This window comes from Abramis brama, assembly GCF_963993115.1.
Source record: "Abramis brama genome assembly, chromosome: 8".
Taxonomy (NCBI): Eukaryota; Metazoa; Chordata; class Actinopteri; order Cypriniformes; family Leuciscidae; genus Abramis; species Abramis brama.
The window spans coordinates 19,496,423-19,514,954 of NC_139970.1; the positions used below are offsets into that span (position 1 = coordinate 19,496,423).

General features: G+C 37.0%; 1 protein-coding gene across 1 annotated transcript in view; it reads left to right on the top strand.

Annotated features, from left to right (window-relative positions):
- Positions 1-878: 878 nt before the first annotated feature.
- Positions 879-18,532, top strand: part of st6gal2a (ST6 beta-galactosamide alpha-2,6-sialyltranferase 2a) — a 74,762-nt gene continuing 57,108 nt past the window's right edge. The window contains exon 1 of the mRNA XM_084122228.1: positions 879-1,087. The gene's annotated coding sequence lies outside the window, so the exon portion shown is untranslated. The remainder of the gene's footprint in view (positions 1,088-18,532) is intronic.

Genomic DNA, 18,532 nt, shown 5'->3' on the forward strand with positions numbered 1-18,532 from the left:
AAAATATTTTAGTTTGTTTTGTATATTTTTTTTTATTAGATCAGATAACATTTTAAGCTGTCATATGGTCATGTTAATGTGCCCCACACATGTTACAATGTACCCCACCTATGGGGCATGTTGTCACATTTCACTTCCATTCTTTCGGGGTATATCAAGAAAAAAGTATATACTGTATTAATAAAACAAAAACACATAATTGTACTAGACATGTGGGATATTAATGTGGGAAAAAATAAATACTCTGAACCAAACTGAGAAAGTCAAAAAGCGTTACTTTGTGCCCCGCTCTCCCCTACTTCTTTAAAGGACAACAAAACAAATTTCTTCATGCCTTAACATATTTTGAATGTAACTACAACCTTTCCTAATTTAATATACGCGGTTCTATGAATATGCAAATTAGCACCGCCTCCACTCACTCGCATCAGATCAGAGATCAACTCTTTGACGATCACATGTTGATGTGATTGGTTACAAGGTAGTTTGTGACGTCAGAAACACCATCGATTTCAAACCTTTCACTGCAGTTTAAAGGAGAAAGTACTGAGCAATGGCGTTGACTTATTAATATGCATATGGTTTGTCTTAAAGCATATTAAAGACACCACATAGAAATAAACAAATTTGATTGTGACAACAGGAGGACTTTAAAATAGTAAAATAACAGTCGTGCTGGGCTAAACACTATACGCTACTAAGGGAAGCTCTACACACCAACCTTATGGCCACTGTACAAGTCTATTTATCATTTTAGGATATTCTTACTGAAAGCTAGTCGGAAAATAGAGCGGCTGAGATGGTTAGAGCGCCGCTAGCCCCCTACCTGTCAATCAAGCGCTGTGTGTATTGAATCAGCTCAGAGGCTCCGCCCCTCCACACTAAACTCATCTGATAACACCAAGAGCCGGAGGAATGAAAGACACCGACTACACGGTCGCCCGTTACCGCTAGAGCATCACTATCGATCACGCAGCACGTCTCCAGCTCTCTCTTGATCAAAGCACGCAAACAATATCGACTGGAAGGGACCGAGAGGAATATATTACCCCCTTAACTGAACAATGAACGCGGGCTGATTTTTCAGGTAAGCCGCGCGCGCACGAGCCTGTTATAATAGCAGCGTTTTGCGAATGCAATATTTAATAAGCCTCAAATTACGGGATACTATGAGTACATGCGTATTTTTTTTGCGTGTTTGTTTTTCATTGAGCCACATTCACGCTCGCAGTCACTTACTACACGTTGCTCCGTCGCCTCTGTGGAGACGATGAAACGGACGCGAAATGAAATGATTTGAGCGCGTGATCCAGCTGTGCAGTTCTGCAGTGATGGCTGCACAACATCTGAGTGCTTTTGCTTGTAAACCCTGTGCTGGCGTTTAAAACACACGCAGTGTTGAGTTCAATGCGCTCCATAACCCTGCCCTTCTGTGTTCACTTGCGCTTCATTTGCTGTGCTTGCTGAAGTTCAATTAAATACCTTAAGGCAGCCCTGAAGTGCAGTTCTTCTGATGGTATCTACGAGACATCCAAGAGCTCTTTGTCTGCCAGGTGAGCAGGCGTGAGGGAACATGTGGTAGGGTAGGGATGGGAGTTTTAAATGAATAGACTCACTTCCAGGTTTCAGTCTTGTTAGTTGCATGAGTATGGTGTGCTTTGAAATTGAAAATGTCCTCAAAAACAGTAAAAACCAATTGTGTGAATTGGGTCTTAATTACAGTCTTCAAGGCAGTGTTGTGCTGCCGCCTTTGGAATGATGCAATGTGTTGGTTGTTTCTTAGTACAATAGAAATTCATGTTCCAGTTCAATTTGATATTTACATGGTTTCTTGGTGAAAGGCATATATGCTATCAACAAGGAACAAATGCTGTATGTATATTAAAAAATATTAAAAAGCATCAATGTTTCATCAAGTATTTTCGTTTATTCTTTGTTTGGCTATTATTATTTTTATTATTATTATTATTATTATTAGTCACATTTTATTTAAAGAGAGATTATTATTTAATAATAATAAATCACTACTAAACTGTAGTGTAGCCTACTGATGGTGGCTTTAAAATATGTTAACTACATTCACTCACCGATTTCTTTCTTCCTCAAGTAGCCTAATTTCTGCTTAATTCAAGTTAATTTCTTCTGAGTTGGTGAATTGTGTACCTTTTTATTAGCAGTAGTACCACTAATTGCCAATTAGTCTGTTTCACTGTTATCAAGTAGTCTACTATTATAGTGTTTATTCATATTTTGTATGAATTTATTTTTATATTCTCAGTTTTCATTTTAATGATTGTTTATAAAAAATGTCCTTTTGTAGTTATTAGTTTAAACAATCTCTCTCTCTCTCTCTCTCTCTCTCTCTATATATATATATACATATATATATATATATATATATATATATATATATATATATATATATGTGTGTGTGTGTGTGTGTGTGTGTGTGTGTATATATATATATATATATATATATATATATATATGAGTTCCAAAAACGTTATATAAAGATAAACATATATACATATATATATATATATATATATATATATATATATATATATATATATATGTGTGTGTGTGTGTATATATATATATATATATATATATATATATATATATATATATATGTGTGTGTGTGTGTGTGTGTGTGTGTGTGTGTGTGTGTGTGTGTGTGTGTGTGTGTGTGTGTGTGTATATATATATATATATATATATATATATATGTATATGTATGTATATATGTTTATCTTTATATAACGTTTTTGGAACTCAAAGAGAAAGGGAGGCAAAAGAGATGTTGCCTACCTCTTTAGTCTTCATCTCCTGGCGTTAAAAAAAAAAAAAAGTAGTATAGTTATTATTAATCAATTATTTTGTATAATTACATAAATTAGGTTTCCGCAAGTATATGTACAATTTTGTGTGTGGGTGACCGTTTGTGCCTTAGTGGGTGTATCTGGGAGATTTTCCAGCATGACAACAACAAGCAGTGTGACAGAATCAATCCAAGAACAATGGGACGTTTTCTGGAGTATAGAAAAAATGCCTATAATGGGAAATAGTGTCTAGAGACTGTGTGCAGTTTTAAGAGCAACAAGAAGACCTGGCAGACACATAGCCATGTGTTGTGCTAAAACACACCAACAGTGCAGATCTATGAGAGACTAAATAAAGCAAAGAATTTCAAATAAAAATAATCTATGAATTGTTATAGAACTATTTAGTTCAAGGAACTTTTTGGATTATTATTTTTGTTAGTGCTGTGATTTGTGGAATGTCTTTTTCTTGCTTGTCAGATGGAAAATCTGGTTAATCAGTTAAAGCTGCCGTCGGCAAAAAAAATTTGATCATATTCAGTGAAATCGACACTATAATCCGACAGAACAACATAAATAAAGTGGTTTTAGAAAAAAACCCGAGCTTCTAACTCCACCTGGAGCATGTTATTTGTTTTGCAAAAATTCACCGCTCCCTGATCATCGGGTCCAATCAGCGCTGGGGGGTGTGAGATCTGACTGTCAATCACAGGTCGTGCACACGCCACAGATCCCACTCCCTCCTCGCGCACGTTACACATGCACACGCCTGAAGTTCGCAGGTGTGTTGGATTGTACGAAGCGTGATGCCGGAGAGAAAATCTACTAACAAGCTTCCAATTCCTCGGTTATTGCTATCTATGGGTAGACTAGCCAGGGCAGCCTACCTCCGAGTTCATGGTGTTGATCGATGCTGAAGAGATGGCGCGGACGCGTTCACAGAAAATCTGGTGCACACGCACTTACGAGCACAAACTCGATGGGAGGGTGTTCGCTGGTAGTGGGGGAGGGGCATGAGAGTTGTAAACATTCAAAATTTTGGCTAAGTCGACCCAATCTGCCAGACTTGCCGACTGCAGCTTTAAGTCTCAACTACTTTTGTTTTGTGCATAATGTTAAAGGAGAACTCCGGTCAATTTTAACATTGAGCTCATTTTTTTGTACATTTGGAGTGCTGTCAGTACAGAGAACAACGACAAAAATCGGTGTTGTCTACACCGTGTTATCCTCTTTGCCGCACTGTTTTGCGTCGCGGGACAAATTTTGAAAGGTCATTGCAAGCACGGGTGGGAGGGATGATACGCTGCACTCCCGCAAATTAAATATGAGTGTAAAGTAAAATATATAAATGGTTAAAGTTTCGTGTTTTGTGATCACATTTTAAATGTTTAAATGGCCTGTGATATAGTCTATAGTCTAGGCTAGATAAGAATGATCCGTTTTTCAAATGTTCCTATGTGTAGGCTAGGCCATGCCTAAGGCTGTTTTTATGTTACACGATAATTAAGCCTATTGGAATTTGGGCCGATTAATGTTTATCTTTGTTGGCGTTAGTTACTGAGGTCTATTTAATGTTTTGTATGGTTGAACATATGCAGGCTTACCAATAAATATGTAAATATGTTAAATATGTTAGGTAAGGAATTATGTGCGCACACATTTTTTTTACAAGACCTTTCGTGAGACAGAAAGTGAACCTGCCTGCCGTCTTGCGGGCATTTGCGGGCGGGAGCAGGACATAATATCACAGATGCGGGCGGCAGCGGGACTAAAAATGACAAATCTTTGCGGCAGCGGGACTAAAAATGACAAATCTTTGCGGGAGCGGGCGGGAGCTTTACTGAACGCTGCGGGAGCGGGACTGAACATTGTGTCCCGCGCAGGTCTCTACTTCGAAGATCCCGAAAAAAATGTCCGTTGGTGCTTCAGTGACTACTTCGCTCAGAGAACCTGTCAATCATAGCTGTCAATCATGACGTTACACCACCGTTTTTATAGCATCACGTAACTAACTAAAAACCAACTTATTTTTGAAACAGACACTTGAACTTACATCAGCGTGATAAAAAAAAAAACAGCAAATGAAAGAAACCACCTTTGGAAAAAAGATATTTGAAGTGTAATTTAATTGTTTAGTTGGTCTCACGTCCCGTTGAATAACACGGGAGGCGGGGCTTATGACCTATACTAGGACCAGTCACCGGGGGGCGATCGAGATGTTTTGGCTTCATTTTTCAGGGCTTGTGCGGCACGCTTGATTAACATGGATCTTGGATCTTGAGTTATCCGGATGCCAGACCATTATTTAACACAAGTTCTCAGAGGAGAGACAGACCATATGACCTGCGTATGAAAACACTGGCAGTAGATGCTAGGGTTGCAGTTGGAGTTCATTTTTAAAATGAAACATGAAACATGCTGGCTATATTGTCCACCAGGCCAAATCACACATGTGGCTTATTGACCGTCATGTCACTGCATCTTGCTCTTGCAGTTCCTGATCAATGCTAGTATCCATTTGTGTTTTATGTTGTATAGATTGTAAGAGGGGTCAGTAGAACACAGTTGCCTTTTAATAGTTTTATGGTCAGTTCTTTGCTTTTCTTTGGAGTTCTTTGCTTTTATATATGTTCAATATGTGTTTGTATCACGTTATAGCCTATTGTGTTTAGTACCATCGAGGACAATGGTTTTCAAAATTACTTTAAGAGCGACCCTTTTTTGTTCTTTTTAAATTGACGCGACCCATACAACCATTAACACGCAATCAGGTCAAACCATGCTGTGGTTTTGTTTGCGCTGCAGTTGGCCATGAGGTGGCTTCCGCTTTTGTTGTGGGGGAGGGGTCAGGATTAGGCAATCAGGTACTGACTTTAACAAGGCGGCTAATAATTTGGCAGGGGGTCGAAATTCGGCACGACACCGGGTTCCTGCCGCCTCACTCCCTGAGTCATGAACTTTGTTTTATTTATATGTATATATATAATATATATTTTCTAAACTAAACTATTTTCTCTAAACTATTTATTTTCAAAACTGACTGCATTTATCTGAATACTCGGCAAGACAGACGTTTTGATAATTTTGTATATATTTGACCGTTTAAGCCCAATAAGCCACAAAAAGACGACAATTTGGTACTTGCAAGCTGTTTGAGCTATCGTTTGCAGTCACTTTATGTGAGCCTCACTTATATATTTCAGTGGTGCGCGTGCTTTAGGTGTGAGTGCGAAGCCTGCAAAAATTACTAAATTCAAACCGAACAAATGAAATGAGTGAGTGAGAGCGGGTGTGTGTCAATTCACCGTCGGAGAGAAGAGAGAGCAAGGACCCGCAGCTGGTATCGGTGTATCGATACTGCAGAAAAGGAGTATTGGAACCATTTCAGATATTTTTAGTATCGATAAATATCAAAATAGATATTTTTGACAACACTAGTACCAACACAATCTCATGGCAATTTGTAGCCATTTTACGTTTTGGAAAATTGTACGAATTCATATGAATTGGCCACCAATCTCATTTGTACATGACTTACACCCCAGTGATGGGTATATTTAGGAGTAGACCTTCATGCTTGTTTTTTTTTCCCAATAATAATACGTATTTGTACAATTCACATCGTACAAATTCATATGAAATCGCCACCTCGTAACAGTTGCATTTTCCCGTGAGAGCAATCTGGATGTAGCAGTTTAGAATTTTTGGCTAATGCAATAAGATATGATGACCAATTACACATTTGTGACAGACAGACGGACAGACAGACCAACTTATTTAGACGGACAGATAGATATTTAGACAGACAGACAGATATTTAGACGGACAGACAGACCAACATATTTAGACGGACGGACAGACAGATATTTAGACGGACAGACATTTAGACGAACAGATATACAGACAGATATTTAGATAGACATTTAGACAGACAGACAGACGTAATATGCATTGTGCATGCCGTGACCATTTTCACAGGTTCAATGTTTTGAAGTTTACACGGAGATGATAACGGTATCGTTTTCAAAACGTGTTTTCAAAAACGTGCACTTTGAAAACCTATTGCATTAAAAGTTTTCCGTTTTCAGTTGAAAACGGTGTCATATAAGCGGCTCCTAAGGTAATAACTAATGATTTTTACAGAGGAAATGAATCAAATTAAAACTTGGACAATGACTTCTAGATCTGCTGTACAGCCAAAACAATCTCCGTTCCGTTCATTTCTATTATCACTGTAAAGCTGCTTTGAAACAATCTGTGTTGTAAAAAGAGCTTCTGTCTGTCTTACTTTCAAGTCAAGTCACCTTCATTTATATAGCACTTTTTATAATACAGACAGACATTTAGACCAACAGACCGACATTTAGACAGACAGAACGATAGATATTTAGACGACAGACAGAGATAAACTAACAGACAGACAGACCCTGGGCACTGTTGAGCATAAAACTAAATTTTCATCAACTGAACAGCCAGACTTAAACTCAATAGACAAACACTGACACTCCATTATCAGAAGATCTAAGAGCATGATGACACATGTGGCTGCCACTGTACATAAAATGGAGAAAGAAATCAGCACAGTATCATACAGCGAGAGCTGAAGCAGAGACAATAGATATGCAATATGCAAGGTATCAGAATCCTACAAAGCCTACAAATAACCAATAGGCAATATTCCAAACATATTTCTATATGTATTATCATTTTAAATTGGTTCATGTGCATCTTTTACCCCGACTGCATGCCTGTAGCTTATTTTGCAACAAAGTGGAGGTTTGTAATTATCGCAGTTCTCTTCCGCACACAACACTGAAGAAACCAGGGAAAACGGTGTTTTGACTTTATTCAGAGTTTCCCCTTCATGCAGAATTAATTAGCACTGAATATTTCATAGACAAAACACAAATCAGAAAACAAAGCCGAATATAGTTGTTTGTAAGGAATTTGTTTGGCAAACAATAAGACGCAAGCCTGACCAATTGCGGTACTCGCAAAGCTCTTTTAAGACACCACCATGAATCTCATATACACAAATCTTAGAAGTCTTCATTTTTGACAACCTGTCAACTTCTAAGCAGCATTAAAGGGAGTTTACCCAAAAATTAAATGGTTATCTTCTACTAATACTCTTATGTCATTCCAACCCCCTAAGTAATTTGTTCATCTTTGACTAAATCGATTGATGGATTACTATTTCAATGTCTTTTTGAACTTTTTAATGCATTGAAGTTTTGGCTACTTTCAATTGATCAAATTATTTAAGTATGTTTGTGTTCCAAAATGAACAGACATCTTATAGGTTCTTACCTTTTTAAAATACCCAGCGAGTTGACAACAAAGCGGTCATCAGTGGACAATGTGTATCAGACTGTGGAAGAATACTAGTGGTAAAAACGCCTCAACAATTGTCTCACAACTGAATGGCAGGGGAAATTGTGTTCACATAACCAGCAAAAGCTTTGGACTTTAACACTGAGATTAAACACTGAGAACTGAGATTTGGTCTGGTCCACGTCTGACATTTATGCTTTCCTTCTGAAATAACCTTGTACTAGTTAAGTGATTTCATTGTTTGGCGGGTTAAGATTACTGCGGCTGATGTGCGGTAATTATATGTGCCTGATATTCTTTGTGTACATTAGGATGTAATGACTTATGAGTGATTAAATCTGCAAATCAGTAGTGCTGAAGTTCTTCACCCTTCTGCCTTTTCTAATTACCTCAACCTGATTGCAGCTCCGCTGTTCTCTTTTTTTCAATTGAGAAAAACACCCACAGACTGCTCCACTGATTCAGAAAAGACTGCTGCGTGACAGTCACATTCTAACTAAACCCGTATGGCCATTCAAAGGCAGAAAAGATTAAAGAGGAAATATTAAAGATGAAACAAAACACTGTACATTTTTTGTTTTAGACCTGCTTGGGATTGAAAAAAAAACAACATTTTGCTTAATAGCTGAATAGTTTTCATTCCCCACATATATAATTTTACACTACATTATATTATACTACACTGTAAAAAGTGATCATTGACTTAACTTTTAAAAAGAAATGTGAGGAGACCCTTTGCCTTAAAATGATTAAGTAAATAAACTTCATGTGTAATTGAAAAAAATAAGTTATGTCAACTTGACAATTCCACATACCTTATTTTTTTCATTTAATTTATTTACTTAAGGCAGTTAAATCAACTGATCACTTTTTACAGTGTACATAGTTTCAGGTTAGTTGACAAAACTGTCACCACCAATATGTTCCTAAGGTGTTGTTAACTAGTTGTCATATTAAAGGTACTAGCCTATATGTTAGAATTTTCATGGTAATAGCTTTTTTATTGCTAATGTGTGGCCAGATTGTAACGAAACTTAAAAAAACGACACTTTCCCTGACTTTCTAGGTTGCCTATGAAAGCCTGTAGACTGATTTTTATGTTAGGGATGTTTTTGCCAGGAAAATCAAAAGGAATTGCAAAATTTGTGATCTTGAAAGTATCAGTTAAAACAGGAAATTTGAATTAAATGAAGTACATAACATTTCCTTAAATCCATCTAAATACATTTGTCTAAATCATCCAGAATAATATTTTTAAAAACAAAATAAATAAAATTTCACATTTTAGTGTCGAGCCAAGGATAATTTTGCCAGTTCAAGTACAAATCTGAACTAGTGGACCAGGAAAAATCTTTTTTTGTTGAGGCCTAGATCATAGGTTTTCACGGAGACTTAAAAAATTGATCGCCAGGATGATATAAGGAAAATGTGTGTGTGAGTGTGTCAAGTCACCTTTATTTATATAGCGCTTTTTACAATACAGATTGTTTCTAAGCATCTTTACAGAGATAACAGTAAAATAAATGCAAAAAAGTTTGTTTCTAGAAGAAAATAAAGAAATAGCAATTGTGAAAATAGTGGTGGTTCATTTTTTGTTATAAAAAAGTTATTAATTTAGGTAATTATATATATTTATTACATGGCTTGGTTGAATTCTAATGTAGAATGCGGTCTGTTATTTCTTGATAACAGACCGCTGCGAAGTATAACACACCGTTATAACAGAGCGTTGCTATGGACGCAGGATTCTAACCGAATATATAGTATATATATATATATATATATAGCCGCTCTGGAGAAAACCGTGATGTCATCGTCCAGCTCAGTTCAGCTCATGGCAGTAAAATAGGGCATTCTAAGTCAATCTACTGCAGTATTTCCTATCTCTGTCAGTCAGAATGTGGTTAACCCAGTCATGCTTGAAAAAATAATAATATGGTATACTTTTGAAAAATACTGTGATACGGATTTTTGCTCATTCCGCCCAGCACTATTTATTTGTGCTATTGTTTGCAATTTGTTCTTATTTTAAAGACCTGTTTACTTGTCTTTTTTGTAAACCAGGTAGTTCAATGATTTCAATAAAGCCACTTGTGCTGTTTGTAAGCTATTACAACAAAATTACCCCAAATAAAATAAAAAAAAAGTTAAATTATCTGTATGGTGGTATACATGGCAGTTTTCCCTGTGGTATTGAAAATGCTATTGAATATCTATATTTTTCAATGTATCGTATCGAAGTTGTAAATTCCAGTATCGTGACCACACTAGTTGGTACATCTCTGTTATAACAGCTTACAAAAATATGGTATAGATGGTTGCCCTAGTCATTCTCTATCTCATAAAATACTAATGCTCATTTAGTTTTTTTTTAGGCCATTCATCCACACTGACTTACAGTATGCTAATTATAGGGCTGATTCCCATGGAGTGCCCTGGCCTGAGGTTAAATGTATTGCTGTGGCACAGTAAGAACAGGCTAGATTCTGATCGCCGTACGTCTTTAGTGCCTGGGGCACCATTGCTTGGCTAATAGACTTGAGCTTTACAATGCATTACAAAGTTTGTTCGCCGCTTTAACCTTCAAGCCACCACCATCCGTACACATACAAGTCATCCGTAAGACAAATAGAGAACAATGGGTTGTAAGTACATTAATCTGAACTTTTGCCTTCTTTGGAGTTTGCTTGCGGCTGATAAATCAATGTATTAACATGAACATGTCTCAACAATTTCAAGAGCTAAGCACATCTAAGAACCCAGAACTGAAATAAAAAAAGCTCCTGCTGTTATAAACACTGCATAAAAACTTCTAAGCGATCGAACAGAAAGTAATCATTGCATGTTAACAGTGTTTTCTTTCTACTCTGAGGTTGTGTGCTATAGATTTATTAGAATGTGGTTGTAAGTGCTGACGGCCTCATTCAAGTCCCATACTTTGAGGAATTATGATGAAGCACTGTGTTTGAACTCAAAGCCGTGCCGTTGTGTGGCAGTGAGCCATAGTCTCTCTGGTCTTAATGAAAGAAGCGAGATTGTCAATCATTTCAGAGCTTTATGACATCTCCATCTGTTCCTTGAGATTATCTGTATTCTGTGTCTGTATTAATTCATAATATTAGTCAGATTTCTTGATTCTCTAAAGTCAAGCGCATAACATTTGGCATGATACTAAAATTTCAGTTGTCAGTTTCACTTTTTGTTTAGTCTTTTTGTATTTTCTTGGAAATGTTATTTAAATTTGGTCAATATTTTGTGATATTTATAGATTTTACTACTAAAATTGAGCTGCGTATAATATTAGTTGACAAATGAAATTTGTCTAGTGTTGAAAACTGTAACAGATTTTTTTTTAAAAAATGTATGAACATTAAAAATGCATCAAACATTATGAAAGATTTATCAATATAAATAAAATACAGCATATTTGAAAACCAGAGTTCCTGAAAAAATATATAATTTTAATGAGTATACTGAAGTACTGTTTAGAACTCTGGTGTGAATTCTTCATGCTTTACCTATTGTTACTAATTTTTATTTTTATTTTTTCATGTAGTGTAGAGCTTTTTCCACTATACAGTGTTGGGGTAATGCATTACAAGTAACTTGGGTTATGTAATCAGATTACTTTTTCAAGTAGCTTGTAAAGTAACACATTACTTTTAAATTTGCTACAAAATATCTGAGTTACTTTTTCCAAGTCATGAAATATACTTTTTTTTTTTTTTTTTTTTCAGTTTATTGACTGGCAGCTCTCCAGTGCGCTGTTTGAACATGATGGTTATTCTAGATAAAATATGAGCAGGCATTTACTCATCTCACTTGCACAAAAACAGATATATGTTTCCTCAAAATTAAGAAAAAAGTTAAACACAAACTCTTATATTATGCAAAAATATCAAAAATACTATGCAAACCTGCAATATTTAAATGTTAACTTACGAGAGAGAGAGAGAGAGAGAGAGAGAGAGAGAGAGAGAGAGAGAGATTTAAACGAATAACTACAGAAGCACAAAAAAAATATATATAAACAATCAGAGAGAGGCCTGATTATATTACTATAATATTCACAATGTGAGTGGAAAGTGGGTCAAGAAAAGCCATTATTTTAAACCTATTTAAATATTTACTTAACATTATACATTCATGTCTTTCTCTGTCTCGTGCAATACTTGTTTACAAAGCTTTAAGAGTACCATGAAAATACTAGTGTCAGTATTTGTATTATTTATTTATTTAACCAAAGTACTGGTGCTTTTGACATCCCTGCTAATTTGACTTAGGTTTTCACAGCTCATATTTGCTTATTTCCGCGGCTGGCGGAGCGTAAAGCCGCCGAGCCGTCCATTAAAGTGACTGAGGGATGGATGGCTCGCACACGGCCCTGTGCGTCGTTCCACTGCTCTCTGTGGTGCTGTCAGGTGTCAGGGGCAGCCGCTGCAGACTCTGGCCCAGGGGAGGAGGCACAAGTGTAATATTAGATGACAGGCAAACGCTGAAGCTCTGGGTTAGACCTCCAAGCGCCCAAGAGGGTACATTTATCTGCGGTGGTGCTTTGGACCTCAATGAAATTGAGTGAACTTCAATTAGAAGTACACAACGCAAGTGTAATTGAGTCTAACAGAAAGCTTGTAAACCCCTGAGCTGGGTGTGAGCTGGTCACTGTGGAGGCATGTTCAGGTAATTGCTAATTCTGCAGTGAAGGAAATATTATGCGCAGATGGCTTCTCTGCAGACATAGCAAGTTGGTTATCAAAGACACAAACACCATACACTGTTTTTAGTGGGAGTAAAGTGTGTGTTTATGACTGCTGGCCGGAAGACCAAAACATAAATTCAAGATATCGGTTTTATGATAGATCTTTGATTAACTTGTTTGAATACCTCTCTTTATCTTTTGCTTTCAAGATGAAAGATGAAATGCATGACTTTATTGATGTAGTTTGGTATGGTTAATAATAAACATTTCTTTTTTTGTGTTCTTCTCCCAACACACAAAAAGAAAGTTATTTAAATCTTTAGCTTTAGTGTGCTAGTAGGAAATATCAGCTTGCATTTCCAAATACTCATTTTGCCCTTTAATTGTATTAATTACATGCATCTTGGATATGGTGCCACAATTATGGATTTCTTCTGTCTCATGTTATTCTGTCTCGTCATGTAATCCCCGGTGGACTCGATGGTGAGATCAGATCTCTGTGTGAACCATACAGTCTGTTGTCGCACCCCTTGATTATTGCAATTATTAACAAAAGGAGTGTTTGGATGTTGTAAACTGATTTCTTGACAATTCTTCGCAATAAAGCAAAAGCTATAAGTTAGCTTACTTGTTACTTTGGGGTGAAGATCATTTGGTAACACTTTATTTACAGTGTCCTTGTTACATATGTTACATGTACTTACTGTGGTAATAACAGTAAATTATGCATAATTACATGCAACTAAACCAAACCCCATTCCTAATCATAAGTCTATAGTAAGTACATGTTGTTAATTATTATTGCTTAGTACTTAAGCGTATAACTACACTGTAACAAGGACAAATTGTAATTGTAAGTCTCCAGTCTTCTCTGTGAGAATCTAAAAAGAGAACTGACACACGTCAGCAGAGCTTTTTAGCAAATATTTTGTAAATATACATTCTCCTCATTCACTGAACAGTTTGTGACATGAGCCGTACATAAAAACATTCGCATTTGTAAGACCTAGAATGTATATAAACATGCACATCATGGCACTACGCATGAGCGCATTGGGGTATTTTCGAATCAGAGTGAGAAAATAGTCAAAAAATAGAGTGAGAAAATAGAAAATGGTAATGTTAATTGTTGATAGGATTTCAGGTCTACACCACCACTTTGAGCTCATTCGGATAGATTGAGGTGTTCACATGAAGGCTTTTCAGTCCGATCAAGCCATCATCTGATTATTTTGGTGCATGTACATGTACGTAACAATAGCTACGTTTACGTAATGTTACTACATAAGTAATGTGCAGCAGTTTTCACATTAGTCACACAACCATAGTTCAAAATTGTACTTCTAACATTATTGTAAAACTGGTTGAGACATCTCTACCTCCACAATCTTTGCATGTTATGCGGTCTAGGAGCAATCGGAGCAGCCAGTTAGCTGCTGCTTCAAAAGGTGTGGTTAAGGTGGCCAGCCATTTCTGTTTGTCAGTGCCATGCATGCCTCAAACTCATATGCCTTCCTGTTTGCTTGTATGCACTTGCAGAGAGGTTTTTATTTTTTTTAAGCTTTTTTTTTTTTTCACATATGCACCGTGACAACACATCAGTCAATTTCATGAAGTGTTATTTTGCAAACCTGTTTGATTGATGTTGGTTATTAGTAATAAAATGGGTTTTATTTGTTGTGCCTGTGCCTGTGCCTGTGCCAATCAGCCTTGATATCATTGATGGATTTTTCCAGGTATTATAAACCTCCCTGATTGCAATAGGCAGGAGTGTTAGATATTTCACCTAGAATTATCTGGGCGAACTTGTCGGGATGACAGTCTGTACTGTGCAAAGTCCTTTGTGTTTCCCAGGATTCTGTTGAGAGTTGTTCATCCTGCTGTTAGCTGATGTTGTCTTTGTGATGCAGAGCTCTGCATATTTTGTCAGGTATGCTGGGAAGTTCTTTTCTTTAGCTCTGTGTTTTTGACAAACGTATCATTTAGCTCTTATCACACTGCCTCTGGAAATACCCATTTGATCTATCTGTCACAGTTAAACCGTAACTGAGATAACACATCACTGTCTGGGTTAAGGTTTTTCCTTTGGGTCTGCGTACATTTTGTTTGATTTAGAGTATTTAGTTGAAATCCCGACCTGACATAAATTATCATTTATTAAGGTTTTTATTTATTTTATGAAATGTAAAATAAATTTTACCCCCCCCACACACACACCCAGAACAACCATAATTTATACCAAGAAGCCGCAAATAGAAAGGAATTAAATGGCATTAAAATGTCATTTAAATTACCAAAGCATGGTTTTGACTTACCGTTGCATTAAATGCCCTTTAAAATATTCACCATGGCAATTCCGATTAACTTCATTTTGCCACTTCATAGAACATTTAATGTTACTGCTGTAAAGCTATAATTAATTATGAAAATGTGTCTGCAGCTGTCTTTGAATTGCAGTCTGAAGCAGTATACAATACCCTGAAAATATGTATTTACACAGACTTAACCCAGCACAGTGTATGAAGCGCTTGAGCATTGATTTGATTTCTGTTTACCTGACAGAAATCAAGACAGTTTATTGTTGTTTCATCTTACTTTTGAAAGATGTGTCAGTACCCAGTTTATTTGGATCAACTTGCTCCTCAGAATCACAACATGTAAATATTAATAATTATTGATGTATACATTTTCTACCGAGTGTTCAAAATATGTAGTTTTGTGTTTTATATTGTGCAGCTAACCGGCTAAATCACAGTATTACTGTCTTACTGAAATACTTCTGCTAATCAGCTGTGGGCCACTATTACCTAAAACTGTCTATTAATGCAGATTGTCTGTTGTTCTTACTACTTTGTGTAAAGATAAAGAATTGAGCAATATTTGTTTTACAAACTTTAACGTTACATTAGTCATTCACGTTAGTGCTCGGCTAACTTATGCGCTGTTGTTGATCTAGTTCCCGCATAAGCACCGCAATAAATTTGAAATGTGCACATCAGTTTGTTGATGGACATACACTTGTAAATGCTGATGGTGAGGAACATCTCATAATGTACCTCAAACTGAGTAGTGTATCACTGAGAAACGTCCTACTCAAGTCGTCCTTGCGATGGAGTTTCGGGTTGAATAACTAGTTCTTCCAATGTTTCATCATCGGACTCTATCAGACGAAGAGGCTTTGACTGTTTGCAGTCTATACTGATGGAAGTGTTTGACTAGTCTCTGGTGGAAAGTGTCATCATGTTTACCACTGTTTGTGGTCAGCAGCATGAATGAGACCTAAATACACTTTAACAGAGTCATCAGGAATTTTGGCTCAGTTATCAGACACTGCCTTGGCACGTTGGAGGCGATGGTGAGCGTTCTACTTTCAGCAAATCTGTACTCCATCATGTAGCATGAATGCCACCCCTTACTTGGCACAGCTCAGACAAAAGGGCGCATTCAGCAACAAACTGATTGCAGTATGATGCATGAAAAGAGACAGGAAATTCTTTGTTCCATGGGCTGTCGAGTTGTACAATGTGTTCCCTATCTGAATAATACGTGAACGATCTGTCTGATTTTCACATTTTTATCCTCTGATATCATTTTCACTGCTTTCACCATAATATAAAATGTTCTGCTGATATCCCTAGTACTTTTTTGTTGTTGTTGCTTGCTTGGTCTTGTAAATCCTTTGTTGCATTTCATTTTACTTCTGCTGTTTCCACGCTATAAAAGGAGTCTGTCATTGTGGTCATGGTTTGACCTTATCTTGAAGAAATCAAGCATGCATAACCGTCACAGAAAATCGTGAAAATATACTACCTGCTCATGTGTTGCAAAAGGCTGTTGTTATGGTTGTATCACTATAAATCTCTTATGCTCAGCAAGGTTGCATTTATTTGATCGAAATACAGTAAAAGCACCAATATCGGAATAAAGAAAGTCATACAAGTTTGGAATGCCGTGAGGGTGAGTGAATAATTATTTATTTTTTCCTTTAAGCTACGCCAGGTGGCGGCTATAAAAAGACCCCAATCTGCCCTGCATGTGGATTCATGGGAGGGTATAGATTGAAGTGTATGAGTGTATATTTAAATGGATTCCGTGGTAGTGGACTGTTGCATTTGTGGGTGGCTATTTGTGTGTTATTGCCAATAGTCATGTATGTGAGAATTGGCTTCTGTTCATCAGAACAGTTGGGAGACTGTCTGTCTCCTCCCGGTTGAATACCAGACGTCATCCTGTGCCCAGGTACACAGCGGCTTTCTGGACCGCCACTCTCAGGGTCAGAGTTCATTCATGTTTCCTGTGGAACAGATGGAGCCTGGTATGGGTAAAGGTGTGTGAGCCTTTAGTCTTCACCTCAACAAGGCTTTCTCTCTGGGCCAGTGTTTGTTGTCTGTCAGTTATTAACTGATATTAAAATGAGTGACGATACAGATAAGCTAATGATTTAATTTTTTTTTAATCCCCGTAAGTCATAAGCAGTGTCTCCCAACGACCTGTTTCAGCCATGGGGCTGGTGTGACGTCACAACAGCCACAGGCCCGGCCCACGAGTGTTGACAGACACTGCCGTTTTAACATAGACCCGCCCTGATCGAGTTCACAGCGAGTTGTACACATCAGCCATTTCTGCACTGACGAGAATGTCTCCCAAGCGTTGAAGGTGTTGTATTAATTAATTCACATAGCTCTCTCTCTTTTTACTCCCGAAATCTGAGCCAGCCACTGAAGACAAGGTGGATTAATTTTGTATTCGAAGAAAATGCTCCCTCAACTCTACCGAATTTTATATACTTACGCACTTCTTATACTGTGTTTACTCAGCTCTTACAGTGATTTTCTGGAGTAAAACTGGCGCTTCATCTTTTGTGTGATGTACAATTAATCTTTATTAAATATTTCTGGTCATCATTCAGATGGGGTCCTACAGCAGGCTTGTATTAATATTATCATCTTTCCGCGAGATGAGATTGTTTTGACACTGAGCGCGAGCTCGTGAGGCTCCGCCCCCTGTGCCGTGCAGCAGCAGCTTATTTGCATTTAAAGGGGACACACTAACACGGTGCGTTTTTCTCAGGCCCAAAAAGTGACGATTTAAACATGCTGTAAAAAATTATCTGTTGGGTATTTTGAGTTTAAACTTCACATACACACTCTGGGGACATCAGAGACTTATTTTATGTCTTGTGAAAAGGGGCATAATAGGTCCTCTTTGGATAAAAGGCAGAAATTAATGCAATCAGAGAGAGAGAGAGAGAAAAAAAAAACCTATATATTGTGCCTCCCTAAAGTCAACTGAGTACTACAGGAAGAGGTTTATTTGCACGTTTGACCTTTAAGCATCTTGCATCATGAACTACACAATAACTAATTTTAATTTAGTGAGTCAAATTACAATTAGTTCAAATGTTAAATGCATCCTGAGACTCCTGCATTCTATTTCATTTAGTTGTGGAAGTGAGAAATTTACAGCTAAATTGTAAAAACAAGCATGTACAGAAGAAACTTTTATAGCAGGTTTTTTTTCTTCTTTTTTTCATTTTTTTCATGAGATTCCAAAGAGTCTCAAGAGGGAGACATTTTTCTTTTTCTCTGCTGTGACATGATCTAAAGCTGTTTGCTTTCTTTCCTCTGAGATAGTTGCTGTGCTTGTGCGTAAGAGCCCTTATGGAGGACTTGTTTTA